We start from the raw sequence: 5,818 nt of genomic DNA on the forward strand, positions 1-5,818 counted from the left end.
CATAAGAACCAAATGTAGCAAAAACGAGAGTTGTAAGCACGAAGCAAAATATAGAGCACCCGCCCATATGGACCCGCTTGAAGACTATCAACTCATATGCTTCTCCCCCTTTTGTCAGTAATGAACAAAAAATTTTGAAGACATAGAGCCTCTACTCGTTCCCATGAGGAGTAGGTGAAGTAGCAGGGTTGTTGGTGTTGTTTGGCGGTGCAGAAGAGCTTGGAGGTGCTGAAGGAGGTGGCGATGAAGTAGCATCGTCTTCTTCCTCAATAATTCTGGCAGTCACTGTGGCAGCAGAGGAAGAGAACTCAGAGTCTTCAAGGGATGGAGTTCCTAGCAGCATAGCCCTTCGAGGAGGTGTGGAGTCAAACTTGAATCTCTCAGTGAAGCCATCCTCTTGAATATCAGCTTCAGAACACATCATCGAGAGCCCTTTCCATGTGCGGCGACAGGTTTCATGGGCAACGAAAGCATTCTTGGTGGCAAGATTTCGAGTGCGATTAACATCCACCAAGAGGCTCTTCATCTAACGCTTCAGCCAGTCATGATGCCTATCCTGTTTCTGATGTAGAGCCACAAGAAGCTCTCGGTCGTTGAGAACACGAGTGCGCTTCTTGGGTCTTGGAGCAGTGGCACTGTCAGTGGCTTCAGTGGAAGCAGGGTGTGGTGCACGTGTAGTGCCAGCCAAAGGATACACCTGAGAAACTGCTTCAACGCCTTCAACGTTCTGAGTAAAACTCTGATGGTCTGCATTCTGAAGACTTAGAGGTTGCTTGGCAGGCTCAGAATATATGGCTTCGGTAGACATGTCCACGTCAGGCAAGAAGATCCGATGGTTGCGGGCTGAGGGCTGATACGAGATGGCGGAGTGTAGCTTGATCAGCCGCATGACCCAAGGGGCGTAGAACTTCAAACCAAACAGATCAATGCCTGATGTAGCATGTTGGTGTATGAAGAAGTCCTGTGCATTGAAGCATTTGCCATGAAGTATATAGAAGACCAAAGTCTTCATTGCACCCTGAAGCTTGGCATTTGGAGAGTGCCCTTTGATAGGCCAGAGAGTTCGCCTGATGATGTGATAGATGGTTCTTGGCAGGTACTCAAGGTCTTCAACGAAGAACTCTGTGGGATAAGCAGCATCTTGGGGCAATGGCTTCATCATGCTGAGCATTTGACTCATATCAGGTTCTGGCCGCTGAAAGATGCTCTCAATAGCTTCAGCATGCAGCTGACAGCCTTGCTCGAAGAGATCGCCAGGAGTGGGCAAGCCAGTGAGCTCAATGATGTCAAATGCATTGGCTTCGTGATGAACGTTGCCAGTCATCCACTCCAGGACCCAAGTCTTCGGATCTCTGCTGTACCCTTTGATGTGAAGTGTGGCATAGAATTGTAGCAGGAGATCTTCATTCCAATGCTCTTCATCAGTAACAAACTACAGCAGACCCAATTGCTTGAAGCAATCCAACGCTTCTTCTAGACAAGGCAGACCAGCTATAGCTTCAACGTCAAGGCGCTTGTGTGGGAAGATGCGACCTTGGTTGTAAAGAATGCAAGAGTAATAGCTTCGCTGAGGATAGCTCCAGAACTGATCAGATGATATCCTTTCCCTTGAGTAGGGGTTCCCGGAGCTATTGAAGAACGTGTTGTCTGCCCTGAAGCCATTGATGTTGAAGGAGCCAGGTGCTGATGCAGGACCTGGAAATCTTGGCAGTCTTGGGATTGGCTTTTGGACCTGAGGCCTGTGCTCAACATGATAGTTGAATTGGGGACCGGCAGCAGACTCAGGAACAGAAGTGGCGGGATCAGTGGCTTCGCTGTCTTCTGAAGCTTTTGCCGGGGAGGGCTCCACATTAGCTTCATTGGTGGTTGTGGCAGCCTCACGATTTTCATCCTCCACTTGACTAGCTGGAGGGTCGGTCACAAGCACATTCTCCCGGAGAACTGCTTCTTGGTGGGACAGGGGAGTGGGATCTTGTGGGACTCCTTCTTCTTCTGCGGATGATGCAGCCGGAATGTCTTCAACAGAGACTTGAGACCTTGGACCTTTGTGAAGCCTGCGGAACGCAGACGACGCCTGTGGAGTTGGAGTGGGCTGGGCCTCATAGTCTTCTTCCTCTTGTGGGCGATCCGCCCATAAAGCATCCTGTGCAATTGGCGTCAGTGGACGACCAATGCTGATGAGTTCGCTGTTTTCAAACTGAGGAAGGACTGCATCATCTTCTACATTGTCATGATGACCAATGTCTTCAGCAGCGATGGGATCAGCTGCTGGAATGTCTTCAGCTTCATGAGCCTCTGTGGAAGCAGGCTCATGAATTGTCAGTTGACGTTCTGCGTCAGGATGAACCATAGAAATGGGTTCAACTATCAAGGGCTCTGTGGGAGCAGTCCGAGCTTTCTTGGTCTTTCTCTTTTTCTTGGTGGGGGCAGTAGGAGAGGCTTCAGAGTGTTTCCTCTTCCTGGCTTCAGCCTCAGCAGTTCTTGTCTTCTTGAGCTCTGAAGCTGTTGACCGGCTTTTTGGCTTAGAGCCAGTCAGTCTAGTTGGGAAGACAATCGGAACTGCTTCTTGCCGTGGTGCATCAGGTTCAGCCTCATTATAGGCTTGCACACATCTGTCAGCCAGAGTCTTCATGCGCTCACGCAAACCCTGAGCTTCTGCACGCTTCTTCACAAAGGCTTCCTTGAGCTCGTGCATCATTGTCTTGAAGTTCTTCACTTCTTGCATATTGAGCTTGGCCATATGCTTCTTGAAATGAGCCTTTTCATAGTCAATCTTCTGCTTCAGTTCAACAATGCGCTGGGCAATAGCAAGTTCTGAAGCAATGGCGCCTTGGAAGGTGACACTGAGGCCAATGGGTAGCTGCAGATCTTCAAAGCTGATGTTTGGCGTGTCAAACCACTCGTCAATGAAGTTGTGGATGATGGTGACATCAAAGATAGGCAGATCATTGAAGATTTCTGCTTCTTCTTTGCTCTTGATGAGTTGCTCAAGAGCGTCATCTGCAAGATCTTCATCACTTGACAGATCAATGTCGTCATTGCGCAGAATGGCAGCAGCTGTTAGCTCTTTGCCAGTGTGAGACAGAGGCATCTTGGCCTTCTGGGGCTTGGAGACGCGTGATAAGTCTTCAGACTGCACACTGTCTTCAGGAGGTGCAGTTGCCAATGGCTTCGCCCTTGAGATTTTTGGTGAAGGGGCCGGCTTTGATGCTTTTGGCTTCTTCAACTGCTTTGGCTTCGGAACTGCAGGCGCGTCATCAGACTCAGTGCCAGCTGCAGGCTCATTCACTGCAGTCCCTTGAACCAAGATGTAGGTGATGAGGCCTTCAAGGTTGGCGAAAGGACCGATGACATTGGGTTCTGCATGTCGTGTGCCATCTGCCCTTGGAGATGAGGGACCAGGGTTGAAGTCTAACCCAAAAGTCTTCTTGTTCTGCTTCGCAGAGTTTTGAGCAAACTGGAAGTTGCGCTTGAACAGATTGTCGTCACGACACCATAGCAGTGACGACGAGTGTGCATCAACAGGCTGTGGTCCACGGACCATGCATGGATAGAAGCCTTGAGCAATGGCTTCATCTCTGGACCTGGGTAGAAGATTCTTGAATAGGATGTCTCCCCACGGTCTCTTGATGGCGTTTTTCTCAGCATACTCCTGGGTCACAAATCTGTATTTGAACCATTGTTCTGCCCAATATCTTCGAATCCATTGGATTCGGGTCTTGCGCTGACTGTAATCCTCTTCAGGATCTGTCTTGTACATTTCTGAGAGTTCATCTGGCAGATCTCTGGAGGTTTCACCACGACGCTTTCTGCCACCCTTCCTTGCTGCTTTCTCTGAAGCCATAAACTTTAACTTGAAAGGCTTCAAGACGTTCAAAGGCTTCAAAGGTTTTCGTTTGCTGGACCAACAGGAACTGGCTTCGGGAGAATTTATGTGATGCTGTAAGAATTCTGCAAATGAATGCAGACTATGAGAACCAAAGGATTCTCCCACGGACATGTACCTGTGACAGCATTAAGGTGCGAGGGAAGGGGAAGAGGTCATATGCATTATCAGAAGATTTTGAAGATAAATCAGGTTTGAAGACATTGACCTCATCGTGCAAAGACATTCACTCATAGATAAGAAGTTGGTTCCAGATTTGTACGAATCCACAGATCAGTACAAGTGAGGAATCTAACTACTTTGTGAAGCACAAGTGAATATACTAGGCATGTTATGAGATGCAGTATGAGAGAGATCTAGCTTGTGTGAACAGAAACTGCTTGTGGTAGAAAGTGACAAATCCATAGGATCAATGGTGCTGTAAAAAGAGGAAGTTTTATTTACCACACTAAGAACTGCTAGACGGAGTGTAAGATGAGGCCGAGCAGTTCGATCTTCCGTGCCCTAACTTGGCGACGGAGGGCACCTGAAAGTGCGTTATATCGACTAGAGGGGAGGGGGGTGAATAGGCGATTTTTATGAAAGTCTTCAAAACGTGGGAGTTATGAAGACAAACAGCGAAGATTATGCCTATTACTATGCAGCGGAAGTTAGATTACACTAGGCCAGCCATGGTCAAGTATTCAATAGAGTGAAAGCACAACGACAAACAGCTGCAGTGTAATAAGGATCAGGTAGGAAGAAGTTATGAAGCCAAACAGATCATACATCCATGTTGTGAAGACAAAAGATAAAGCAAGTATGCAATGTCTTCACAATGAGTAACAGTAAGAAAAGGAAGAGAGCATGAAACCAGTGACTCGTTGAAGACAATGATATGTTGGACCAGTTCCAGTTGCTGTCTCAACTGTACGTCTGGTTGGAGCGGCTAGATATTTAAACCTTAGGACACACAATCCCGGACACCCAGTCCTAAACACACAGTTCAGGACACCAAGTCCTCACCGTATTCTCCTTGAGCTATGGTTACTTAGTCCTCGCCCAATCACTCTGGTAAGTCTTCAAGGTAGACTCCCAAACCTTCACAGACTTCGTTCACCGGCAATCCACAATGTCTCTTGGATGCTCAGAACGCGACGCCTAACCGGCTGGAGGATTCACAGTCCTCAAGTGTAATAAGTCTTCGAGGTGAATGAAGTCTGGTGGTTAGGGCTTTATCCTCGCAAGGAATTCTCTCTCAAAGGCTTCGAGGTGGGTTGCTCTCAAACGACAAAAGCCGTACTTTCAATCTGAGCAGCTAGCCGTTTATGGTTGTAGGGGGTGGGCTATTTATAGCCACTTGGCAACCCGACCTGATTTGTCCGAAATGACCCTGGGTCACTAAGGAACTGACACATGTCTCAACGGTCAGATTTCAAACTCTCACGGCAACTTTACTTGGGCTACAAGCAAAGCTGACTTGTCCGGCTCTGGACAAGATTCGCTCTCATTGTCTTCACTCGAAGACATAGGTTTTTGTTTTAGGCATCATTTCAGTCATTCTGACTGGTTTTCCTGGACCCCACTTAACAGTACGGTGGTTCCTATGACTCAACACAAAAGAAAAAGAACTACGAAAGATCTAAGTCTTCGAGCTCCATAGGCTTCATAACGTGTCTTCTTTTGTCATAGTCTTCAATGTGAATATCTTCATATACCACCTTTGTCTTCAATGTCTTCATACATTTTTAGGGGTCATCTCTTCAATGTCTTCATACATTTTTAGGGGTCATCTCTGGTAGTAAAACCGAATCAATGAGGGACTTCTACCTGTGTTATCCTGCAATTCTCACACACACATTAGTCCCTCAACTAGGTTTGTCGTCAATACTTCAAAACCAACTAGGGGTGGCACTAGATGCACTTACAATCTCCCCCTTTTTGATGATTGAT

This window comes from Triticum urartu, chromosome 7 (genome assembly GCF_003073215.2).
Source record: "Triticum urartu cultivar G1812 chromosome 7, Tu2.1, whole genome shotgun sequence".
NCBI lineage: Eukaryota > Viridiplantae > Streptophyta > Magnoliopsida > Poales > Poaceae > Triticum > Triticum urartu.